Source organism: Manis javanica, chromosome 7 (genome assembly GCF_040802235.1).
Source record: "Manis javanica isolate MJ-LG chromosome 7, MJ_LKY, whole genome shotgun sequence".
Taxonomy (NCBI): Eukaryota; Metazoa; Chordata; class Mammalia; order Pholidota; family Manidae; genus Manis; species Manis javanica.
Window position 1 is genome coordinate 38,269,002 of NC_133162.1, and position 26,466 is coordinate 38,295,467.

Sequence of the window (26,466 nt, forward strand, 5' to 3'; positions counted from 1 at the left end):
AGGAGAAGGGGCCGCACTGCCGGTTTTCCAGCAGCCTGAGTAAATGACCTCATCTTGCCTTTAGACACATTTCCCGGCCTGTCCAAGAGCCTGCACAGCTGGAAAGACAGCCTCGGACAGGAGCTCCGCCTCTAAAAACAGTGCAGAGTTTTACATGTGTGGGAAGTGGATCAAGGAAGGTGAAGGGCAGAAACCAAGGCCTTCTAAAGGCCAGCGGGGTGACCAAACCCCTCTCCTGCCCTCATTGCTCCCTACCTTTTCTTCTGAACTTGCTCCAACTGCCCAAGGGGCATCTTTCTCAAGAACTGCTGGCTTTCCTGGCATCCTGCCTAGATGGTCTCAGAGCAACATCTTTAAGGGATCTGAGATAGTTCCTGCTCCAGACTTCTCCTCTCTGCCAGCCTCTGCTAGAGCAGGTCAACCATGGGGCAGGGTTTCCTAGGCCTGAGATAAGCCTATGGCTCACAGAGTAGCCAGGGATGCTGTTCATCAATTATTTCCAGCTCCCCACCTTCTGGGCACATACTAGGATTGCCATCCTGACCCCCATGCTTGGATGGTGTCATGTGACTCATGAGTCAATGAGTCATAAGTGAGGTGGGCAACTTCAAGGCCAAGCATTCAGTCTCCAGCATGAGACCCACTGAAGGTGTCTCTTCCGCTTGGCCATGGGGACCGCTGATGCATCACATGGTGACTGTTGATAGCCTGGGTCCCAGAGTGGGGATGATGAGAAGCAGAACCCCCAGCTGGCCCCAGATGGACATGTAACGTGAGCAAGAACTAAGCCTTTGTTATCTTGAGCCGCTGGGGGTCATTCCAGTGGAAAACCTAGCCTATCCTGACTGACACAGCATGGCTCCAGGGCAAGCCTGGGCAAGTGGCCTCTCCCCTCTGAGGCAGCATCCTCACCAGCAGCCCTGGGAAGGAGCAGCCACTGCCCTGAGAGGTTGGTGAGGATTAAAGGAGAAGGAGCAGATGTGCAGCAGGCCCTCACGCACAACTGGTGCGTGTGAAAGGAGGTCGGCGCATCCCGTGATGGAACTCAGCACCTCCGGAGCATGGCTACCCAGGATCCACAGAATTCTGACAGCTACATGATTTGTCCTTGGGCTTTCCCTTGGCCCTCCCAGAACAGGTTTGCTCCTTCTTCCTTATGACAGGCCATTCAGAGATTTGAGAAGTGTGTGTGTGTGTGTGTGTGTGTGTGTGTGTGTGTGGTGTGTGGGTGTGGGTATGAGAGAGAGGCTAAATGTGAAGCTACTGCCTGTCAGCCAGGGCCTATGCTGGGAACATCATACTCCTTATCAGTAACCCTCCTGCCAAGTTTGTGAGGCCAGTATGATTGACCCCGGGGCAAGAGCAGTGTGCTGGTTACACGGCTATCCCCCACCCTCGCATCCATTCCCCACCCTCCCTGCCCTGCTCTGGCCTGGGATGCCATCCCTGATGACTGCACCAGCCACTCCTCTGCCAGCTGGCAAGAGTCTGGAGGGGAGAGGAGACAGAGAATGGGTGTTTCTTCCTGCCTGGGCCACTCCCCCAGCAGGGCTACAGGCACCTCTCTTCTGTGTGCCCGGCTCTCATGGGGCTCTGCTAGTGCTGTCCCCTTACCCTGAGGCCCGTAAGCTTGGGGGCAGTCGTGACATCCTGCTGTTGTTAGTTGCTGAGAACATCATCCTCCCTTGTACGTTCCCCCAATACTGCCCACACAGTGCCGTTGTCTCTTCACTGGAACCGTCTGGGGTGAATCCAGTTTCCTGCCAGTGCCCTGAATTCACACCCAGGCCTCTGATGCTAGGCCCTGCCTCTCCGATTACTGGTGCCTCCACCCTCTACCCCGCCGTCCTCACCTCTCAGGGCCTTTGCTCAGCAGACACCTCCCTGCACCCCCCTTTCTGCATATGACACAGCCTAAAGAGTTCCCTCACCTCCATCCTACTCCCCAGGCATGTCTCCTTGGGAAGGGAGAATCAGAATCAGCCCAGGGAGACAATCTCTGCTCCTCCACTCCTTGAGTCCCTGCAGGGCCTTCCTTGGGGCTCCTTCCCTGGCCCACACATAGACTGGAGAGGTGCCCTGGGGCACTTCCTCTACCTGGGCTGAACTTGGTGCTCCAGGATACCAGGATCCCGGCCGGGCGGTGGCAGGCTGACCAACACCCATGACACAGCTTTTTGGGAACCATAAGAGACAGGATCCCAGGGCCACAGGAGGCCAGGCCCTTTCCAGATTGGGCTTCCCTTGTTTTGCTCTTGTTTCTGCTGTGGCAAGTGTGCCAGATCTTTGTCATCCTTAAACCAACAACGTGCGTGACTCAACAGCTCCCAGTGACCATCAGTTATCACAGGCCTGTCACCTTTGAAAACACCAGCCGGGCCCACAGCGTCCACTCCTGCCACCTGCAACCTGCAGTTGAGCAAACATGGAGTGACCAGAACTCATCAGGGCCAGCCAGTGGTCTTCCCCTCCATGGCTGGTCCCTAAATCAAAGAGACAGAAAGCTGACCTCCTTGCGGGAAAGCCCAAAACACCCCCAGGAAAGCAGGGAGTAAAGAAAACAGTTACTTCAGTAGGAGATTTCTAGGCAGGCTTCTGTCGCTATCAGCTTGGCAAGATTCTCCACTTCCAAGCCTCATCCTCACCCCCTTTCACTGATAAGAAAGTTGGTGTAAGGTGCACAGGTAATGAATGTAATAATGCAAATATTTCCAGAATGCCTCCTGTGTGCCCAGTCCTGGGCTAAGCACTTTGATTCTATCATTCCATCACCCATGAGGTGTGAGACCCCCATTGGGCAGAGGAAACCAAGGTTCAGTGTGGTTAAGTAGTGTATCTAAGGCCACACAGCTAATTAAAAATAAAAGTGAGAGTTAAAAGACTCTGACCTTGAGCTCTATCCTTTATTTTTTCTTCTGCTCTTTTTAAATCTTGGATCTCTATGGATTTGCTTTTTAATGTTTTACTATGAAAATTTTCTAATATATAAAAAAGTAAAGAGACTAATACAATGAGCCCCTGTGGTCCATCACCCAGCTTCAACAGTTACCAATATCCTGCTTTTTTGTTTCAATTGTCCCTATCCCCACAACTTGCTTTTTTTTTCTTTTAGAGAATTTTAAAACAAATGCCAGGCATAGGATTTCACCATTAAATAGTTGAGTACACGGAGTCCTTGTTCCTCATCATCACTTGACCACCCTGATTGCATTTTGTAAAGGGTCAGGAACAATCCAAAAGGCGGGGCTCTTCCTTGAGTGTCAGTAGCAAGAACAGGGGCCAAGTCAGACCTGGGCTCAAATCCCAGCCTTGTCATTGTGTCTCTGTGGACGTTCTGACATGCCACTCACCTCTCTGACCATCCAGCTCTTCTGTAAAGTAGAGATTGCGGTTGGAACTTCACTGAGTTGTCATCTAAACAAGTTAATGGATGTTGGTGTCCCGGAACATAGGAGGGGTTCAGTATTCTGGGTTCCCCTTCCTAGGCCCAATGTACTAGCTTCCTGGGGTTGTCATAACAAAGCACAACAAACTGGGTACCCTAAAATAAGAGAAATTTACTCTCTCACAATTCTAGAGACTAGCAATCCAAAAGCAAGATGTTGGCAGGGGCCTGCTCTTACTGAAGGCTACAGGGCAGGACCTGTGTCAGCCTCTCTCCTAGCTTCAGGCATTGGCACTCCTTGGCTTGGGCAGCACAATTTCCATTTCTGCCTCTGTCTTCATATGGCCTTCCCCTCTGTGTATGTGTCTTTGCTCAACTTACCCTTTTCTTATAAGGTTACCAGTTGTTGGATTAGGGCTCCCCTTACTCCCTTATGACCCCATCTTAACTTGACCACATGTGCAAAGACCCAAACTCCAGGTAAGACCGACCTCACAGGGTCTGCGTGGCCATGAGCTGTGGTGGCAGGGATGTGATTCAGCTCCGTGCCGCCACAGCTGCTCAGGCCTGGGCACAGCTTTCCGGCAGGTCTGGGGGCTTTGCCCTACTGCTCACCTGAGAGAGAAGAAGCCATCTCCCGGGGAGAAGAGATCCTCCTGATACCACGGGCCCTACACCAGCCATCCTATCTCTTGTTGCCCTGAAGGCAAGCACCTTTGAAGCAGGCACTCTGAGACCTGGCACCTTGGAGAAGGATATCCACGGTCACAGGCGTCTACCTGCTGCCCCTTCGTGCTGCACTGAGAACAGAGTCCCACTCCTGGCCGTGTGCCCTGGTCCCTCCCCTCCCCTTGTCGGATGCTGGCTCTCATGCTCCTCCTCTTCTTTCCCCAGCAAGGCAGACCCAGTGTCTTCTTTCCTTCCCCAGCCATCGGGGTCCTGGCCTCCGCCTCGCCCCTCTGCTTCTCCCCTGCCCCATTCATCCTCGTCCCTCGGCAGCTTCCACCTCCAGGTCCAGGACCTCAGAGGGAGCCATTCCGGGCACCCAAGGATAGGGGAACCCCTTGGCCTGAAACATCAGGTGTGGCTGACCTGGCCCTTACCTCAGTCTGGCCTCCCACTGCTAATGTGCGGGATTCATGGCTGGGAGCCCTGAAGTTAGCCAAAGAGTTGGCTTCAATGTGAAGGTGAGAGGGAGGTGCCCATGGCCCATGCAGCCAAAGCATGGGAGCTGAGTCTCAGTGTGACCTGTCAGAGCCAGCATAGGACAGTCTCGCCTCCCCGACACCTATCATTGCACCTGCTGAGTGCAGCTATTTTTACTACCGCATGATCCATGTGAATGAACCACCTGCTAGAACCCCAAAGAGAAAGACAGAGGGCACATAGTGCCTATCCCTGGGGACAAACTCTATCCTTTACAATCCAGATTAGACCAGCAGGGCCTCGCCTGGTCCAGGTTCTACACTTCTGGGAGAAAGGCCTATACTCTGATGACTAAGAAGAACCTAGAAGCATGACCACCCAAACTCAAGGCATGGAAAAAAAATGTCTGTCTGTAAATGTGAGCTAGAGAACACCAGAAGCAGCATCAAATTTGGCCATCTGCCTTCAGGTAGGTGAGGAACCTGCATAAGACACCTAAGGCCCTGACAGGGAATCATCCTGGCCACATCTTCCAGCAGGTCAAGGTGAGAACCAGTCCTGGTCAGCCCTGGGCAGTATTTGCTTCCAACACTCCTGCAGGAAAAGGCACCACAAGCCCACACCAAGGAGGAGGTGGGACAGGAAGGAGGGAGAGGTAACACCTCAGCTGTACCTCTGCTCCTCCTCGGAAAGTGTCCCTACCTCCCCTAGCCAAACATCCCCACTCCTTCCCCATGCTGTGAAGGCTGACCCCAGTGCTTCTCTCTTCCAGCAAATAAAGCTGACTGCTGCATATTAAGAATCTAAAAACCCAAGCAAACAACAAAGAGATCAAGACATTAGCCAGTGTTTCAATAACCGGAACCAGACCTTGCCTCCTGGCCTCCCTGGTGCCGGTCTTCAGCCCTGCTCTCCCACCCTGAGTATGCCGTGGGTGGTGCTGGAAAACCTGGGCTGTTTTGGGAAAGACCCACCTCTCCCCAGATGCACCCACAGGGCAGATGTGGGCGAGTTTCAGGCAGGCGTCATAAGAATGTCACTTCCTCCAGCTGCACCCCTGCTGCTCGCCCCCACCCACGGGTCCCTTCTGCCCAGGACCGCCTCTCTGAAATGGGAGGCCAGCCCTGGAACTTCTCAATCAGAGAGAATTCCCACTGTTCTGGTTTAATTTTTTCTCTCTCTCTCTCTCCAGCATTAGTAATAACTGGTTCAGATGCCCACATGAGTCAGACTCGCCGAAGGCCCAATTAAGTCACACCCACATGCACCCATTAACTCTCACCAAGACCCCAGGTATCAGGTAGGGGCACCCCTTTTAGTGAGGCAGGAGCCTGGCACATTCAAGGGCTCCTCCCTCAGCCCCTCTGCAAGCAGGCACATCTGTCCCAGTCCCTCCACCTCCCGTACTGCCTTATCCAGGCCTCATCATCTGTCTTGACTTTCTCCCACCTCCTAAGAGGTCTACTTGCCTCTGAGACTATATCCTGAAGGTCTAGCTCCTCCCCAGCTTCTTGCAGATTGACTGTCTAAAACCAGACCTAAAAACCTTCCATGGCTCCCCATTGCCCAAAAAGAGAAAATTCACTCTTCACATGGCCTTGTACTTAAGGCCTTCTCTGGAGTCAGGCCTCTTCCTCTTTCTCCAGCCTGTTCCAGAGCTATTCCTGCAGAAGAGCCTTCCCAAAACTCAACACCTATCCCCACCCACCAGGGTCTTCACCTTTGCTGTTGCCAGTCTCCTCCTTGGAATACAATCTCTTAACTGGTTAAATCCGGCCCCTCCTTCAAGGCCTGGTTGCCACCTTCCCTACACCTAAAGCATCCCCACAACCGGCTCATTCAATATCCACGCCTTCCCTCCAGAACTATTACAGCTCTGGCACTCTGCACCGAACAAGTTCCACCTGTATAAATGGAGGACTGGTTAAATAAATTACAGAACATCCGTGTAATGGACAACTAAGTAACCATTACAGATAAGTGACAGGAGGGAGAAAAGACTGATATGAAAAAATATTGATTATATATTAATCTGGGGAAAAATAGATTATAAAACCAGGTGTGTCCAGTTTTGTTTCAGATACATGCAGGCATAGGAAAAGAATCTGAATGGTTCTACAATAAAATGCTGAACAGTTGTTTTTTAATGTGGGTAGTGGGATTATGAATAATTTTCATTTCTTCTAATCTGCATTTTCAATAGTCAATATGTATAAATGTATAATAAAAAGCAATAAAACATGTATTTTAAAGAGTGGTTTAGTTACATATTTTAAAGTGCTTTGGAGCTGGGCAAACTAGTTCTTCTCTGTCTTTTGTGTTCATCACAGGACCGGCATGCAGGGATCACCCATCAGGCAGCGAGGAAGCTGGCACTGGGAATTTCTCTGCGCCAGGCTGTTTTGGAGGCGCCTTACCCCGAGTCCCAAATCCACTGCTCAGTAGCTAGTAGCTTCCTCTTGGCTTTGAGAAAGCTCCCTTCTTCCCCCACGACCACCGCCTTTTGTTTTTTCATCTGTAAAATGGGAGGGATGATAGTACTAGCCTATTTTAAGCCTTAAAAGAAGGAGCACAAGTAAATACAGCTGCGTGCACAGTAAAGAGCAATAAATGTTTGCTTTTGTTACTAGAACATATTCATGTGGCCCTTACAATCCTGTAAGTAGCACTGTCTTTTACACTCAAGGAAATTAAGAGGATTAGAGAACTAAAAACACACACATACACACACAGCAACAACAAAGCCTGCTGGAAGCACTGAATCTGGGAGATGGGAGGGGCAGGATTCCAACACAGATCTGTTCACCGTAGCCCATGCTTCCAGCACATGAGGGGTGATGTGCCCCCGAGTCACACGGCTAGCTGGGGCACACCAAATACTTCAGAAAGTCATTTACCTTTGTACATCTTTTAGTGCCTTAATAAAATGGTCAAGGTCATCCTTTCACGGAAAGCTGGTCTTTCAAAACTTTGGCCGTAGAGACATTCTGCTTTATCCAGGAAAGGGTTAGAACTGAGCCAGATCTCCAAGGCCTGGGTCTGGTTGGAAGACTAGTGAGCACCATGCCTCAGATGAGACTCAGGGAAGTGCTTCTTTGGGAACCGCCAAGCCAGTGAACAAGCAAGCCAAGAATGGACAGTGCGAGGAGGCGGCAAGGCGTGGATGTGGCCCCCAGCACCACGCTGTTCCGCAGGAGGCATACGCACAGTTCAGTGGTCCAGGGCTGCTTGCAAGAGGTAAGGAGCCCTCCAAGTCAAAAGGGCTTGCCCACTGGCTGCCTTTGGCACCATGATGCTGGTGGGGGGGGGAGGCCATGTCTGCACTCAAGGGTCCCCCAGGAGCACCATGGGAGGACATTCTTGTTCTGTCACAGTCACATACTTCTGCCCTCAGTTTCTGCTGCATTAGAACTTCAGGTTGACTGTTGCTTCTGGCAATTTCAGGGCAAGAGGAGGAAATCAGATACCCCTGAGATCTCCTTCATGAGCGACTGTGAAGCAGACAAACTTATTTTCTGCACCCTAGTCACTTCTCAGGACCCAGTTCTGTCCAGCTCTGCCTCCCATCTCATCTCTGACAGCCACGGCACAGCAGCCACACATATACCATGTGAGTCCAGCCACCAGGGTTCCTAGGCCAGGGCCTGGGCCCACTTCTGAAGCTTTCTCTCTCACCAGTAAATGTAAGCCTGGAGAATAAATTTCAAATGTCAGCAAGCAACTGGGAGATGAATGGGTGCACAGAGTCATGTGTTCCTTAAATATTCTACTATAAGTCAAGGTGCTATACTAGAAGCAGGGAGGAAACCATTTATTTATCAGACTTTGATTGAGCACCTGGTGTGTACAAGACACTGGGAACAGCCATTCTTTTCCTGCCCCAGAAATCAAACTAATTGGAAGTCAAATGCCCACCTTCCCCGTACCTCCATCAGACTTGATGCTTCTTGAAGCTAAGCTTCAGTTATGAGAACAATGAGCTGCCCACAGGAGTATGAACTGCCCTGACAGCATTAAAGATTTCTACTTATTAAAGTGAAGATTGCTTTAAGAAGTAACTGTCAGTATTCAGGATGTGGATAATGTGTCTTACAGTCTGATACACTCAGCATCCTGGCATCTCTTTCTGATGAGCAAGTCACCACATTACCATCCTTTCCTATGCCTCTCAGGGAGACAGGAATATCCTTCTGGGGCAGGTAACTGGTGTTCATCCCCACAATGAATGGCCCCAGAGTGCCTGAAGACCTGGTTGTTATGACAAGTTTTCTGACATCCCATCAAGGAACCAAAATACATAATCCCTGCCATCTTCTTATTACTCAAGTCCTGTATTCATTCTTTCATTCAGTCAATCAACAAAGGCTCTCTGCATACTTGCTCCATGCCAGGCCCTGGGTTAGGCCTCAGTGCAAGAAGTCAGTAATAAGTAAAGCCCGTCCCTCCCCCTTTGCAGCTATGTTTGCTGACCTGGGGCATACCCACTTCACCTCTCAGACCCTCAGTCTCTTCCTTCACCACGTTGGAGAATTAGGCTTGGAACAGTCTCTAGAGATTATCTAGTTCAAGGAAAAACAAAATACAGCTCTCTGGTTAAATCCAGCCCTCCATCTGTTTTGATACAGCCTAGGAGCTAAGCATGGTTTTCACATTTTTAAATGGTTGGAAAGAAAAAAAAAAGAATGTTTCATGGCACATGAAATTTATATGAAATTAAAATTCCAGTGCCCATAAATATAGTTTTATTGGCACACATCCTTACTCATTCATTTATCTATCACTACAGCTGCCTGCCTCACTGCAACAGCAGAATTGGGGAGTTGTCAAGAGAAATCATATGGCCCACAAAGCCAAAATCATCTTCTCTTCAGAAAAAGTTGGCTAACCCCTGCCGTAGTCTAGCATATTATGATTTATCCAACTCCACCTCCTCCCAAAGCACCAACTCACCCCAAAGGACCAAAGGCAGCCTGCAGAGATCAGGCAACAAGCCCCCAGTCAGGGCTGCACATGGACAGACAGGCCCTGGAACTCGGGGATGATGCTGCTTCCCAAGGAGTCAAGTGTGTTTGTTTAGTGATCCGCCCCTTCCCAACCCTGCCCAGCCTCTGGTTTTCATAGACCTCCTCCCAGAGGCTTGGCTACCCTGATGCTGGGCCTGCCAGGGCCCCAGGAGATGCCGCCCATCCCAAGGCCGAGCCCCAGGTTATGCTGTGAATTGGCTGGCTTGGCACACATGCTCCTCAGGGAGCCGGCTGGCATAGTCACATCCCTGCTGCCACAGTTCCCACTCCCATAGGGCAACTTCCTACTGCCCTGATTTCACATTTCCACATTTCCCATTAAAGCCTTCACATATTCTGCTCCTAATGTTATCCAGCAAAGTACACAAACCTACAACATCAAAGAAAACACAGCTCCTCTGACCTCCAAGGTGGCCATCCACGGGGTCTTCAGGCTTCCTCTGTGGACCTGAAATGACTGCCATCTTCCAAGTAGCACCACAGCCAGGGGAGAGGTGGTTGGAGGGGGGGTGGTCTGTGTGTTGCTCCTAAACATGTTCCTGAAACCCAGGGATGACTGCCTCCCAGCTGTGGGCCCTCTGCCCCTGCTGTGCTTTGAATCTTACTATCTGCCCCCCACCCGACAACTCTAGTTCCTTCTTCCTGCCACCTGAGGTCACACAGTCTGCCTTAGTCTCAGGGGCTACACCCATTCTCTTCAGAATAAAACTACAGCCAGAGAGACAAAGGCTAGAGGTTAGCAGGGGCTTCCTAGCCCATTACATCTGGAATACCCCAGAGGGGTGGTTATTTTATAACCTCATTAACTAAAGAAACAGTCCCCCGCTACTCCCCAAAACACAGAGGCCCAGAGGCCCAGGGAGTTGGTGTGTGAAACTATGGAAAACACCAGAAGCACACTGGAACAAAGTCCTGTGCTTTTAACCACTCACAAAGTAGACGGAAATTAAATAAATAAGCAGAGCAACTTCAGGAAGGGTGAGTACTGTAAGGAAACAAGTTAGGCAGGTGTGACTGCATGACAGAAACTACATTAGATTTGATCAACAGAGATGGTGTCTGAGCAGAAAGGGAGCCAGATTTGAGGACATCTGCAGACAGAGGGTGCAGCAAGTACTAAGACCTGAGACGTAGTGAATACTCATCACTCTATTTGGGGCTCCCCTTACAAGTCAGGGCCCATTTCCTTCAGCGGAACATAAAATATCAAATATTTACTTTATCAGCCTCCCTTGCAGCTAGCACATGGCTCGTGTAGGTTCCTCAATCAGACATGGTGTCTTTGAGTCAAAAGTGAGTGACACAAAGAAGCAGGGGCCATGCAGGCTGCAGACTGGCAAGAGTGTCCCCAGTGCAGCAGTCACACTGTCTCTAGGGGGTGGCTATGGCTATGGCTCTAGAGGCAGAGTCTATATCTAGTACCAGCACTATTGTAAGCGATGGCCATAGTGTCTGTGCCCCGGAGCAGCATCTCAGAGGTGCTCTGCAGCATGATTTCTAGCTGCATAGCTTCTAAGCTTGGTTTTCTGGCCCTCCAAGTCACTGAACTCCATAATATTGTTTTATTACATTTCTTTTCTGCTTAAAACACCTAAAGCCCCTTTCTACTGTGTGCTACTCAGAATCCTGATGATACAGGCAAGTATGACAGAGATGGTAAGAACCCAGCAAATATCCACACGCTCCCTTCTATTGCCCAGCCTCCCCTAAAATTATATGAGGGCCTTGTAATTAGTTCTAGCCAACAGGCTGTGAGCACAAGTGGGCCCAATAAGTTTTCCACCATGACCACTTTGGAAGCTACATATTGAGACATCAGCATCATGGAATGGAGGGGGCCTGGATCCCTGGGTCACCAAGTGGAGAAGAGACCTACCAGTCCAGATCAGATGGTGCATGAAGAAGAAACAAATACATAGGGGCTGAGCCATGCAGATTTCAGAGTTTATTTGTTACTGTAACACACCCCGGTCTATCCTAACTATTCCACTATGTATGAAGATCAAAAAAGAGCCAGGTGGCAGGGAGCATGGCGAATAATGGGGAGAGGAGAAGGTGGGGAAAAATGGTCTGAGTGTCTTGCCAATGGGTTTTAGCCCCTGGCAAGTTCACTATAGATTCAATGAGACCAAAGAAATGACAATGGAACGTTCTTGGGGGTGAAAGGGTTTATACCCAACTTTATTCCCACAGTGGCAGTTCAATCTCTAGAATCCCATCCACTCAGAGCAAGTCTGCATGCAGCAAGGTGGTCTCTGCCTCTGTGCCTCTCTGCCCCTGCAGCCATCTCAGTCTCTGTCCTCAGCACTGCCACCACTCCAGTCTCATCTCTGCTCTCCTGCAGCCTTGCAGCTGTGCCACCATGTCTGGGAGGAGCTCTTTATGTACAATCAATAACAACGTATTGCCCACATGTGTGTTGTGAGCCAGCCACCAGGGCCAGGTGAGAATCCTGGCCACAGGAACCTTCACTTTATCCACACTGAGATAATATTGAAGTTATTAATAACATGGGAATATTTTCTCATATTATTTTCTTCTTAGTGTGAAGAAAAGTCACTAGAAAGTTTTAAGAAGAAACTGTTACAGCCAAAACACCAAGGCAATGTGCCTTTCCCACACCTTATAGGCACAAGGAGCTTGAAGAGTGTGTCAAAAGGCATCTAGTCAATCCTTAGCTACTATCAAATATTCCCTGACTTTGATGTTTCTAAGGAATCATCTGGCCTCTTCTTGAACATTTCCACTTATAGGAAGTGCACTTCCTCCTAGGACTTCTTATTTGATTTTTGGATTGCTCTGAACTTTTTTATTTTCCTGCAGCCTCTCTCTACTGGCAAACCCCAACAAGTCTGAGCCCTTCCCCATTCCTCAGAGGCCCCACACAAAGCTTGCTGCCCTGGTTATGCTCTGCTGAACACACTCCCAGACACTGGCCTCCCAAAGTCTGTCTCTAGCAGAACTGGACTCTGAAGTCAGCGTAGCAGATGCAGTTACAGATCCATTATCTCTGCAGTGAGGGTATAATCAGCCAGCATGAGAGTACAATGCACCAATAGTGAGTGCACAGGCTCTGTTATGTTCCCATCGCCCTTCCCATACACATCCTAGAGAGAGCACAGGGGACGTTAGAATCTCTGGGGCTGGCTCCCTATGCCTGCCCTTGTCTACGTCTCCAGCCTAATCTCCAGCTTCATGAGCTGATGCAGCAGGAATTCATTTACAAGCTCATTATCCCTGTGAATCATGTACAGCTAGAGGTGGGGCTTAACAAGGAGCTGAGGAGCGGTCCTTCAAGCAGCTGTGCCCAAGAGGCTTGGAGGGGATGAGACAGGACAAGCGGGGCCTCACTACACCAAGAGCCAAGAGGGCAGATGGGAGCAGTGTATGAGAGGTGGCTCATGCCAGCCCTGGGGTTTGTTGTGGCTCCAACAATTCTCGGGCTTTTCCAAATTCTGGCGTAATTCCAACACAGAGGCCCCAGATGGAAGATTTGGCTGCAGTCATTCTTGATTCCTAAGTACCAAAATGTACCAGGGGACCCAAAAGGATAGAGAAGCAGTGACCTACACCTTTTCATTTCTATCCCATCAGGAGGGCCCCTAACCCCTGGACCCTGATCCACTGGCTCCTAGGTAGAAGATTTTATTCTATAGTGTTATTCAAATGCAAGGGATGACCCTTAACTTACTTAAACTTTTCTCACAACCAGTATTTTATTTGATCATGAGATATAGTTTATCCACCTCCATTTCATAGAAATGAGTTCAAGGCTGTGAAAGGTGATGAGACTGGCCCAAGGCTGACTTAGAGTAAATGGTGCAGCCCAGGATTTTAAGTCTAATCCTTAATTTCACACGTATGCTTGATCCAAATCTCAATAGCTGCCTCTGCTTTCTGATTGCCTTCTGAAATGGAGACTGATGTTCTATCTGTCAAAGGTGACTTAGGGAAAGAAACTCTCCAGATATTTCAGGCAGGAAGGGATTTAATACAAGAAATAGGTATCATAGTAGATTGTTTGCAGAATTGGCCATAATTATTCTCTTCCCTGTATCCATAGGATGTGACTGAATTTGGGCTGGTCTTGTAGCTTAGTTTGGTCAACAGAATACAGCAGAAGTTATGTTGCTCTATTTTCATGCCTAATCCTCAGGACACCTTGCATTTCCCACTTGCTCTCTTGGAACCCTGCATGCAAGAATGAAAATACCTGTAGAGTACAGACAAGTCACCCCAACTTGCAGGCCAAACAGTCTGTAGGCATCCTTTCAGCTGACTTCAGATGCATGAGTGAGCCCAACCCAGACTAGAAGAACAACCCAGCTGAGCCTGACCCAGATTCTGATTCACAACATTGTGAGTTAAATACATAATTGTTGATTTAAATAACCAACTTTTGGAGGGATTTGTTATAGAATAAAAACTAACTGATACAGTGCTTACCATACTTTTGGAACAGTTTTTAAAAATGAAAGTTATTGGCTCTCTGAAGAATGGAGCATTCAGGAAGCAAAGAAATTGTCAGGTCTGTAGGAAATCCTGATGCTGTTTTAAATCTCACATCTACAAAGCCCACTAATCTACCCCCAGTATCTGGTGGACAATGATATGCCTTCTGCTTCTTTCCTACCTTCTGAACCTCATGCAATTGCCTCTCACTGAAAGAAGTTAACCTAAACCTTAAGTTGGAAGGATTCTTGGAAATGAGTCCTTGGGCTTCTAGCCCCCAGTATAGAAAGGAAAGCATGTAAGCAGAAAGTGAGACTGAGTTGGTAACCAATAACCTGCACAAGCATGGGGCTACTCTGCCTTAGACATTGCTTGCAAAGATCCTTAATATCAGGAAGGACTTCTATTTCCATGTAACTCCCTCCACTCTTCCCCACTGGTTAGTTCTCCCTTTGGGATCACACAGGCATTATTAGCTCATTTCATTCTCTGCCATGAAGGAATGGCTCAATGGTTAGGAACCCAAAATTACAGAAGGGTATGAATAAGTCCCCCAAACTGAGGACAATGTGTACAACTTCCCCAGCTACCACTCTACTGGCTCCATCCTTCTTGTAGCTACAGCAGCAACTTTGGGATGGAAGGAAATGACAACATGCAGATGTTCCCATGGTCCAGGAGGACTGGCAAAGCATAGCAATGACAAAGTAAGAGTAAGGAGCATGTGACTCTGGGTTTTCTCTCTCTGCCCCCAAATCATTAAGTCATGACAGGGCCTAATTCTAACAGCCCAGGTTTAAGACAAACAGACAGGACTTGAGACTAAAGGAGGTTTCCCTGGAGAAAGAAAGCCAGTTCCTCCAATAATTTTAATGTATGAGAAATCTGGACTTCTAAATGCCTACAGAATCTCTGTTCTAACAAGAGGGATCTCTTCCCTGCCACCGCTCAGGGGGTCAAGCTTCCCAAGGTTGCCTTGATCCTGACCATTTTTGGACAATCTCATCCATGTATATAGATTCAATTTCTTTTGAAATATTGGAGGCTCCTAGATCTAAATCTCCAGCCCCATACATCCAACTGCCTATTAACTGTTGCTAATCGCATTGCCCACAGACTCCTCTGCTAAACCAGCACCAATCACCACCAATTCCATTGGTGACATCACCAAGTCACCCAAACCAAGAATTTCCCCAGCTCCCAGTCTGATTTCTATAACCAGCCCCATGCCTGGTTTCTTGGCCTCCAGTCTTATCCTTCTCCAACCAATGAGTCCCAGAGTTGTTAGAGGGAGCTTCCTAACCACACACCTGTCATGACACTGTCTGGAGTGAAACACTTAATTAGCTCCCTGTCAAACATGAGATAACATCCCAACTCCTTAGTTCTGGCATTCAAGTCCCTCCCTGTGCCAACATCTTCCCTGACATCCATTCTCACATTATCTTCTAGCCACAGTGAACTGCCTAGGATACCCAAAGTTGTCAGTCACCTCCATGGTGTCTGCAACACCGTACTTCCATGCCCCATGGTCTGAGCTAGGTGCTGTTCCTGTGGGCTATCAGGGTACAATGTTCTTATCATTGTTCTCTGTAATTATCTCTTAACTTTGTCTATCCCATAAGATCAGGAGCTCCATGAAGGCTGAAGTTGTACCACCAGATTCATCCTTACATCTCAGTCCACATTGGGAGTGGACACTATCAAATGATTGTTAATAGAACTAGATCTCTCCCAGATTCTGTGAAATTCATGGAAGAGAGTGTGTTCAATCAAATAACAGTAACTGTGACATTTTTTATCACTTAACTATGGACCAGAGAGTTTGCAGGAATTATTTGCTCATTTAATCCTCACCACAACCTCAAGAGATATTACTGTTATTATCCTGATTTGTAGATAGGAAACTGAGATTTAGAGAGGCTAATCACTTGCCCAAATCATTCAGCCGGAATTTGGTGAAATCAGATACCAGTTCTCCCTTTGGGATCACACAGGCATTATTAGCTCATTTAATCCTCATTTAAACCTGTCAGCAGGCTCCAACGGGGGAGTGGGGATTCCTATGGAGATAAGATTTCACTTATATGCCTGTTTTTCCCCAGGCTTAAGAATGGAAGGGAGGACCAGGGGACCTGGATATGTTGGCTAACTGCTGTGCACTAGGATCTCTTCACTCCCTCCCTCACCAGGCGAATCTAGTACTTGAAGCAGTAAAGGAAGGAATGGCTGTAAGGATTCAAAGTTAGGAAGTCCACACCTTCTACCACTAGACACATGGCCCCTCTGGTTTACCCCGTCCACAGAAAGGTCAGCTCCATCACAACAGCATGAGGCTCAGGGTGACATGGAGTCTCTCCCTCCTCAGTCAGGTTGCTAACAAGGACACCTCACTGTACCAACATTTTGGATAAGTGCTTAGCTAACTGAATCAGCTTTCTTGCTGTAGGACTTATCAGAGCCTTTAATATGTCAGTGTGCCTTGAGCTAAAGGTATGTAGCATTTCCCAAATTCACTGGACCATTGGATCATTTCCCCAGGCATCTATCTGCCAGGACTAGCAACCCAAGGAATACACTTTGGCCAACACTGATTCCTGGGTCCCGGACCTCAAGAAGCCTGTTTGTACTCGTCTTCATGAGATAAACCAGATTCTTTCCAGTGAATTTTCTTCCCTACTAAAGTTAACTTAGGTCGCTTTCCACTATTTGCAGTGATACACCTTGACTAAAACATGCCCTCACTTGCCCTCAAAAAGGCCAAACCTGTGGAGCCTGCTGGGATTTACACTCAGGGGTAGAACACAAGAGAAGGATTTGGGGAGGCCCAACCAGTCAGATGTAGTCATGGCAGACGTTGCTGAGACCCATCCCTGAGGGGTCTTGCTCAAAAAAGCATGCTAATGTGCTCCTAGTTCTTTTCTGTTTTCAAGATTTCCTGATAAGAAATTTGCCATTTTTAGATACATAGAACTGTGACTTAGGTTTCTGGATTCCTATGGCTGAGTTCATGTCCTTTTGACCTTTCTGTCATGTTTCTGGCTGTTATGAAGAGTTGCCCTTCGTTTGGGATGTTAGGGAGGGAGTCATACACCCTTTTCACCTGCACTCACCCCAACTCAGACACACACATGAGCACCCTACTGCTGCTTAATTTCGCCCAAGTCTACTCTCTAGGCTGATGAGGGGGGTGTGGGTAGTAATACTGTCCATCCGTGACCAGCAAATGCCCCATATTGCCTCAAGGAGAACCAGAAGCCCTGGCTTCCAGAGCACGCCCCTTCTGCTCACCACCCCCTGTCCCAGGCCAACTGAAGTTCTGTGAGTTGAGATGGGTTGGCTGCCACCAGAACAGCTCCTCAGGTCACACAGAAGGGCGGTGAGGGGGACAGAATTGTCCTCGGTTTCTCCAACCCTCGTGCACTCTGTCCTCAGTGCCCGAGTCACACTGCATGGCCATGTGAGGGGAAAAGAGTGTGACTCGGAGATGGAGCAGGACATGGTCACCCCACCTGAGGGGAGGACACTGCCCCCAGAGCCCCAAGTCCCCACACCACGGGTCTGTGTCTCCCCCTCCTCACCATGACACACCACCAGGGATGGAAGCCCCCCATCCTTGTTCCTGCTACAGTACCACTCCCTCCACATCCTACCAGAGTCACCCACCAGTCTTCCAGTCACTCCCCAAAATCGCTGAAGACTTCGGCACTGAGATCACAGGCCCTCATCTCTACCAAGACCTTACCCTGCCAATTTCAGATTCCACGTGGATGTCACACCCACACCTTAAACGTTCAGTTCCTTAATCTCAGCCATGACAACCTTCTCCTGCTCCACACTCCAGCCACCCTTGTCCTTGGCCACAATCTGTACTTTGTCATTACCTCGAACTGGCCTACTTCTGCAACTCTGAAATCTTAAATGTAGACCAGCCTATTCTTTCTGTTATGAAAATTTTGATTATAGTAAAATACATGTAACATAAAATTTTCCATCTTAGCCATTTATGTTTCTGTTTGAGAAGATACATGTGTTGATTTTTTTTATTAAGGTATCATTGATATACAATCCTATGAAGGTTTCACATGAGCAACATTGTGAACATTGCTACATTCCCCCCTGTTATCAAGTCCCCTCAACATACCCCATTACAGTCACCATCCATCAGAGTAGTACCATCTTAGCCACTTTTAAGTGTACAGCTCAGTGATATTAAGTACATTCATATTACTGTGCAGCCATCACCACCACCTAGTTCCAGAATTCTTTTCATCTTGCAGAACTGAAACTCTGTCCCCACAAAACAATAACTCCCCATTTCTTCCTCCTACCAACCCCTGGCAACCACCAAAGGCTATCTCTATGATTTTTGACTACTCTAAATACTTCATATAAGTGGAGTCATACAGTATTTGTCTTCTTGTGACCTGGCTTATTTCATTGAATGTAATGTCCTCAATGTCCATCCATATTGTAGAATATGTCTGAATTTCCTGCCTTTTTAAAGCTGAATAATATTCCAGTATATGTACCACATTTTGCTTTTATCCATTCATCAGTAGACACTTGGGTTGCTTCCATGTTTTAGTTATTATGAATAATATTGCTGTGAACACAGGTAGATTTATATCTCTTTCAGACCTTGCTTTAAATTCTTTTGGGTATATACCCAGAAGTAGAATTGCTGGATCATATGATAATTCAGTCTTAATTATTTGAGGAACTATCATACTGTCCATAGTGACTGCACTATTTTACATTCCCACCAACAGTACACAAGAGTTCCAATTTCTCCACAACCTCAGTAACACTAGTTATTTTCTGCCTTTTTTTAAATAATAGCCAACCTATGGGAATGAGGTGGTTTTGATTTGCATTTTCCTAATGATTAATGACGTTGACCATCATTTCATGTGTTAATTAGCCATTTGTATATCTCCTTTGAAAAAAAAAGTCTACTCAAGTCCTTTGTCCATTTTTGAATAGGGTTGCTTGTTTTTTTGTTGTGGTTGAATTTCAGGAGATCTCTATATATTCTGAGTATTAATCCCTTATCAGATATATGATTTGCAGTTATTTTTCCCATCTATGTGTTGCCTTATGACTCTACTGATAGTGTTTTTTGGTGCATAAACTTTTTTATTATCGTGAAGTCTAATTTGTTTATTTTTTATTTTGTTGCCTGTGCCTTAGTATCTTATCCAAGAAATCACTGCCAAATCCAATACGATGAGGCTCTTGCCCTGGGTTTTCTTCTCATAGGCTTATAGTTTTAGGTATTACATTTAGGTCTTTGATCCATTTTTCAAGGTAATATTTGCATATGGTCCTAGGTAAGAGTCCAACTTCATTCTTTTGCATGTGGATATCCAGTTTTCTCAACACCACGTGTTGAAAATATTGTCTTTTCCTCATTGGATGGTCTTGGCACCCTTGTCAAAAGTTATTTCACCATATATGTGAGAGTTTATTTTGGGGCTCTCTGCTCTGTTCTATTGGCCTATATGCCTGCCTTTATGCCAGTAGCACACTGTTTTGATTAGTGCTGCTTTGCAGTAAGTTTTAAAATCATGAAGTGTGAGTCAATCAGCTCTGTTCTTTCTTGATTGTTTTGCTATTTAAGGTCCCTTGAGATTCCATATGAATTTTAGGATGGATTGTTCTACTTCTGCAAGAAACATCAACTGGATTTTTATATAGATTGCCTTGAATCTGTAGATCATTTTGAGTAGGGTAACATCTTAACAATATTAAGTCTTCCAATCAATGAACATAATATGTCTCCATGTAAATTTTCATTGTACAAGTCTTTCATCTCCTTGGTTAAGTGAACCCTTACATATTTTTCATGCTATTAGAAGTGGAATTGTTTTCTTAATTTCCTTTTTTGATTGTTCATTATTGGCATACAGAACTACAACTGATTTTTGTGTGTTGACTTTGTTGAATTCATTTATTAGTTCTAACAATTCTTTTGTGGAATCTTTTATGTTTTCCATACTAAGCCACATCATCTATGAACAGAGATTATTTTACTTCTTCCTTTCTGATTTGGATGGCTTTCTTTTCTTGCCTAGTAACTGTGGCTAGAACTGCTAGTACTATGTTGAAGAAAAGTGGCAAAAGTGGGCATCCTTGTCATGTCCTAATCTTACAGGAAATGCTTTCAGTCTTTCATTATTGAGTATATGTTCATTGTAGATTTTTCGTGTATAACTTTTATTATGTTGAGGTAGTTTCCCTCTATTTCTAGTTTGTTGAGTGTTAGTTTATCATAAAAGAGAATTGACTTTGGTCAAATTTTTGTCTGCATCAATGGAAATGATAATGTTTTTTTCTTTCATTTTGTTAATGTGATGTATTACATTGATCCATTTCATATGTTGAACCATCCTTGCATTCCAGGAATAAATCCCACTTGGTCACAGTGAGTAATCATTTTAATATGCTGCTGAATTTGCCTTGCTAGAATTTTGTTGAGGATTTTTGCACCAATGATTACAGGAAGTCAAGCCCATTCTTTAAGGAGCATATCCAATTCTTCTGCATCTCTCATTCACAAACACTCCAGGAAGAATTTTAATCTCATACAGACTTATCTTCTCTTTACCCATCTACATTCTCCCAAACTATCCCCACCCCCTTGGCTTTATACTTTCTCTATCCAGTGAAGGCCAGATGGTTCATTATTTAAGCCATTCTCCTGTCAATACTGTTTACTCTTTGCCTCATTTCCTTCCTAATAAAACCCCAACTCCGTATGTATTTCATTCTCTGATTTTTCTTACTTCCCCACTAGGGACTCTGGGTGGCATAATCAGAAAAATCACATACAACTATGATTGTGGGTGTCATTGCAAAATTGTGGGCTCTGTGTTTGAGTAAGCCTTATCATCCTGAATTTACTCATTTCTTTCTCCCTATCCCCACAAATATTTCAAAACTCACATACTCTTTATTAACCCTACCATGACTCTTCTTGTTGAAAAAGAGGATATCATTTTCTTCATTGCTTAAAAATCACAGCCATCAGATTCTCCCCTTCCAGGTCCCACTCATCCCCACATAACACACTTGTGCCTTCTTCCTCCCCCTCCTTATGAGAAAGATGCCCCTCTGCTGCCCAGAACTATGCTCTGGATTCCAACCTTGTTGACCTTCACAAAAAAACTCACTTTCTTGATGATTCCTGTGATAGCCAGACTTCAAAGATGCCTCCCACCATCAATGAACCATGCCTCCTAGAATTCAGGCCCTTATGTAGTCCCTGTCATACTAAATTTGGCCTGCCATATATAACTAAGAGAATACAATGGAAGTAACTCTGTGACTTCCAAAATTAGGTGATAAGAACTTTGTAACTTCTTCCCTGAGCTCTTGGAGCACTTCATCCTGGGAACCCAGAGCCGCAATATAAGACATCCACTACCCTGGTGCTACCATGTATATGGAAGCCCAAGTTAACTATGTGAAGGGGCCACATGGAGAATGAGGGATTCTGGCCAGATCCAGCTGTTCTAGCCATCCTGGCCAAGGTGCCAAACATGCGAGGGAAGGAGCCATCTTACACATAGAGAATGACTAAGGTCTCACACAGCCCCAGCCATCTCCTACCACAAGCCACCCCAAAATGTCATGGAGTAGAAACAAAGTGTCCCTGCTGTACCTTACCAAAATCCAGAAAAGAAGACTCATGTTCATAGTAAAATGATGGTAGCTCTATTTGCTACATAGCAATAGATAACCAGAACAGTCCCCTCCAACTACTGTAGCTTCTACCACTACCTCTCTCCTGTTTCCCATCACTAGGGACACATGCACAATTTGCCTCCATCTAAATAATAATAATAAGGAGGAAAGAAGAGTAAGAAAACAAGGATGGAAAATGACAACAAGCCCATTTGTCTTCCTAACAAGTTACAACCTTCTCTCTCTTCTTCCTTTCACAGTCAAGTTTATCATAACTATTTACTATATCCAATTCTGTGTATTCCATTCTCTCCTAACCACTGCACTCTGGCTTACACACTCATATACACTCATACATGCACACACACTGAACTGAACCCATTCTCACCTAACAGGTCACAATTATGTGACTGACTACTGATGAATATATCAACCACACGTCTCCAAGTCTTTATCTAAATCCTTAATCTCTCTATAGCATCCATACCATAAGCCACTGCCTCTTTCATGAAATATCCCCCTTGCCTGGTTCCTCCAGTGCTTCTCCCTGCTAGCTTTCTCTCTAAGAATCTGACTGATTGTTCTTAGTCTCCATCAGGGCCTCCTTGCCTTCTGCCCACTCTGTTGTTTGGTGTGGGAGCATATAGAAGTAACATGTTTTCAACTTTCAAAAGGTATAAAAGTGTATACAGTGAAAATTTTTCTTTTCACTCCTGTCTCTCAACCATGAGATGTCCCTTCCCAGAGATGATCAACATTATCAGTTTATTGCATATTCATCCACAGACATATTATGAGTAAACATTGCATGCGCCTACAAATTTTCCACACACACATCTTTTCTACCCACAAGAGTGGCATCTTTCAATGCATACTAAAGCTTACCTTACTTGCTTCACAATAATATATCTCAGAGGTCTTTCCATATCAGTATATCACAAACTTCTTCATCCTTTCTTCTACCTGTATAGTACACTTTCGTATGCATGTACATGATTTCTTTTATCATCTCTTTTTTGGTACCCACGTAGGTTGCTTTCCATCTTTTGCTATAGCAGGTTTTAACAACTAATCTCATAAATACCATTTTTCACCTGTGGGAATCTTTCCATAGAATAAATTCCTAGAAATGGTTAAGTCAAAAGCTTTTGAAATGTCAGAATATATTGCCAAATTTCCCCCCATTGAGCTGTACCATGTCCACTTACATCAGCAATGCATGAGCATCTATTGCCACACATTCAGTGTGTTATCAAACATTTTGATATTTGCCAACCTAAGAGATAAAATGGTATCTTAGAGAAACTGTAATTATATTTCTCCTATTAAGAATAATGGGGCTTCTTTTTCTTTTTAAGTTTCAGTAACTCTTTGCACCTTGTCCATCTTTCTTTCCTGTTGTTGATCTGTTTAATATTGACTTATGGAAATTCTTGATATAACAGGGAAATAAGCTCTTTGTCAGTGGAGTTGCAAATATTTCCAAGTTTGCCTTTTGACTTTGTATATGCTAGGTTTTGCTATGTAGACGTTTTATTTTAATTATTAAAATTATTTTTATTTTATGATTTATATATTTATTATATTTATTATTATTATATTTTTATTTTTATTTTTATTGAAGTTATTTTCTTTTGTGGCTTCTGAGTTATATTCATACCTAGAAACTTCTAACATTTTCCCATATTTCTGGTACATTTAAGGTTTCATTTTGTTACACTACGTCTTTGTTTCGTGTGGAATTTATTTTATTATTAAGTATGAGGTATAGATCCAATTTTTTTTCCAGATGATTCTCTTGTTGCCCCAACTCCATCTATTAAGCAATGCATTTTCCCACTCAATTCAAAATATCATATTTACCTTAGACAAAATTCTTACGTATAATTTCTGCAATTATACTTTGTTCCCCTTGGTTGTCCAGTACCATACTGTTTGATGCAATATAGCTTTATATAGCAGTTTAATTTTTAATAGTTGAGTTCTCCCTCTTTACTATGTTTTTTCAGAAATTCTGTGGCTATTATTGCTGTCAAGAAATTTGCAGAGTCTGAATGATTTTTTTTTTTACTCTGTTTGCAAGCCAGTAAGTTAGCCTGTCCTGTTTCCTGGATGGTGACAAAAGATATGAGACTCCTGGGTCAGAGACGAAAGACTTCATTACTTGCAACAATAGCAACATCTAGACTTTTGGCATCTGTGAGTGTTCCACAACTGCAGGGTGACATGAGAAGTCCAGGTGATGCCTGCACATGTAGGAGGCTGTGCTACAGAAGGACCTTGCATTTAGGGAACCCAGGCTCTTTATAATGGGCAGTAAGCCTGCCTAAGTTTTGCCCCAAAGGGAGACATTATTTTTATTACACTGGACAGCAAACAAGCTTGCCCTTTTCTCTGGGGCAGTCATTATCTCTGCTTTCCACGGGTGTTCACTGTACAGACATTCCTGAAGAGACAGTCTGGAACAAAGGTGGTCACTGCTTCTGCTCATCCAGAAACATGAGCGGCCCATGGAGAATTGTCTCACAACTCTTGTTTATTTTTCCATATGAACTTGAGAATCAAGTTTGTCTAAATAACAACAAAAGTTTCATTTTTATGGAGAATCTTATTAAATTCTAAATTGTCTGAAGGAGAATGGACAATTTTATGATGCTAGTTTTCCTATCCAGGAACATTATTCAAATGCTTTTTTGTCCCTTGGAAGCATTTTAATACTTTCTTTACTTAGATTTTTGCACATTTCTTGTTATGTTTATTCCTAGGTTTTTAAAATCTTTTTTGTTGCTACCATAAATGTTTTCTATTCCCATTTTACCTCTAATAGGTTGTCATTAATTCCTGCTCCTTAAGTGAACGGTTTTCCTCCAGGGCTCCTCCTCTACCTTCCTCTCTTGCTCTAAAAGGTTTCCCTGGATGATCTCACTCTCTCCCAAAACTTCAGTGAGCATCTGTCAGCCGATGCCTCCTACACTGTCATTTCCAGACCTGGTCTCTCTCAGGAGCTCCTGATGTACATGCTGTGGTTACCCCACGGCATTTCACACCCAGCCAACACTGAAATTGTTCCCCTCATTCTGCTCCCCAAACCAGCATCTCCTCTTGCACTCTGGCCTATCAGTGGAGACATTGTTCACCCAGGTTCCCCCCAGAGAGGGAGGCTTACCATTACCCTCTTTTCTAATCCATCACCAAGTTCTGTCTATTCTTCCTCCTCAATTCTCTAACCTACACCTTACCCCCATCCTCACCACCACAGCCTGAGCCCCATGTGAATGAATGGGAAGCCCCTTAAGTGACTGCTTGGTCTTGCCCTTCCTCTCCGGTATCTATCCCTATCCTGCTGCAAGACTGTCCCACAGTTCGGATTGTGCCACCTCCCAGAGGCTCCAGGATAAAGGAGAGACCACCATGCTCTTCTCAACAGCATGGCATCCCTGGCCATTAGTGAGCAGGCCCCATGCACCCTCTTGAACTTCAAGTCTACCATTCCAATGCTATTCTGCACCCACCCTTTTGCACATCTCTGTGCCAAAGCCTTGGCCTTCACCTGGAAAATCTCCAGCCATCACGCCCTTTTTACCTGGCTACCTCCTACCCATCCCCAAGGATTCAACTCAGAACATCAGCTCCTCTAGAAGACTTCCCAACACCCTCATCTGCATGAGATGCTTTCATTCATTCATTCATTCATTCATTCATTCATTCATTTCTTCATTTAGCAGGCATTTATTTGGTTCCCCATTTCCCAAGCTCTCATCTAGGTATCAAAGATACCAAGATGAATTGAGTACAAGTCACTACCCTCTAGGGACTCATATCTAAGTTCCTGTTATTCAAAATATTGTCTGGGACCAGCAGCATCAGCACAGCAGGGAGCTTAATGAAATTCAGAGACTCAAGCCCCATCCCAGACCTGCCACATTGTATCTATATTGTACAACATCCCCATGTGATTCATGTGCACAATAAAGTTTGAGAAGCTATGATCTAGGTGACAGGTAAATAGAGAAATATAACAAATGAGTTAAGTGCAACTTTAGAACAATGAACAGGGTATTCTGAGAAAGGTGAGAGATAACTAACTGAATATGAAGGGTAGGAAGATGGAGCAAAATAGGTGAGCTCAAGACAGAAAAGCTAACTTGGAGTTGGGAGGAGGGGGCTTCCAGGCAGATAGATACAGCTTGAGCAAAGGCATGGAGGGGAGAAAGTGTGTGTGTTGGATTGAGGATGCAAGGACCACCAACTGCTAAGTGCAAGGTCCTCAAACAGAATCTTGAGAAAACACACTCCAGCTTCACTTCCTAACACTCCACTTTAGACCCCTGTCCCATCCCTTCAGCCACCTATGAGGGGTGGGCAGGAACCTTTTCCTCAACTGCCAAGCAAAGGAGCTTGGCCAGGCATGGCTAAGTGTCTGCCAAGTAACACAGTCTGCATATCAAAAGCAGAAGTGAGGTGCCTGCAGCTGGGGAAACTGGTGAGGGATCACAACGTGTGGGCCAAGGGTGATGCCAGAGTAGAAACAAACCTGGTGGAGAGCAGTGCACAGATTCCAGAAAGATTTGGAGATTAAATTGGTAGGACTGAGTATGAGGAAGCTGGTATAATAGCATAATTCTCAGGACTCAGGCTTGTCATGGTGAAAATGAAAGCCTTTCCTCTCACCTGGGCTGGCAGCCTCAACTGTCCATGGGTGGGTGGAGGGGACAAAGGAGGGAGAGCCTCAAGTTCAGCGTGAAGTGGGCCCTGCTGCTCAGCCCCAGG

General features: G+C 45.7%; 1 protein-coding gene and 1 long non-coding RNA gene across 2 annotated transcripts in view; both read right to left on the reverse strand.

Annotated features, from left to right (window-relative positions):
• LOC140850572 (uncharacterized) overlaps positions 1-9,606 on the reverse strand; it is an 85,132-nt gene extending 75,526 nt beyond the window's left edge. Inside the window, exon 1 of the long non-coding RNA XR_012133511.1 lies at positions 9,482-9,606. This is a non-coding gene — a long non-coding RNA (uncharacterized lncRNA). The remainder of the gene's footprint in view (positions 1-9,481) is intronic.
• Positions 1-26,466, reverse strand: part of RPS24 (ribosomal protein S24) — a 367,458-nt gene that overhangs the window by 121,376 nt on the left and 219,616 nt on the right. The window lies entirely within an intron of this gene.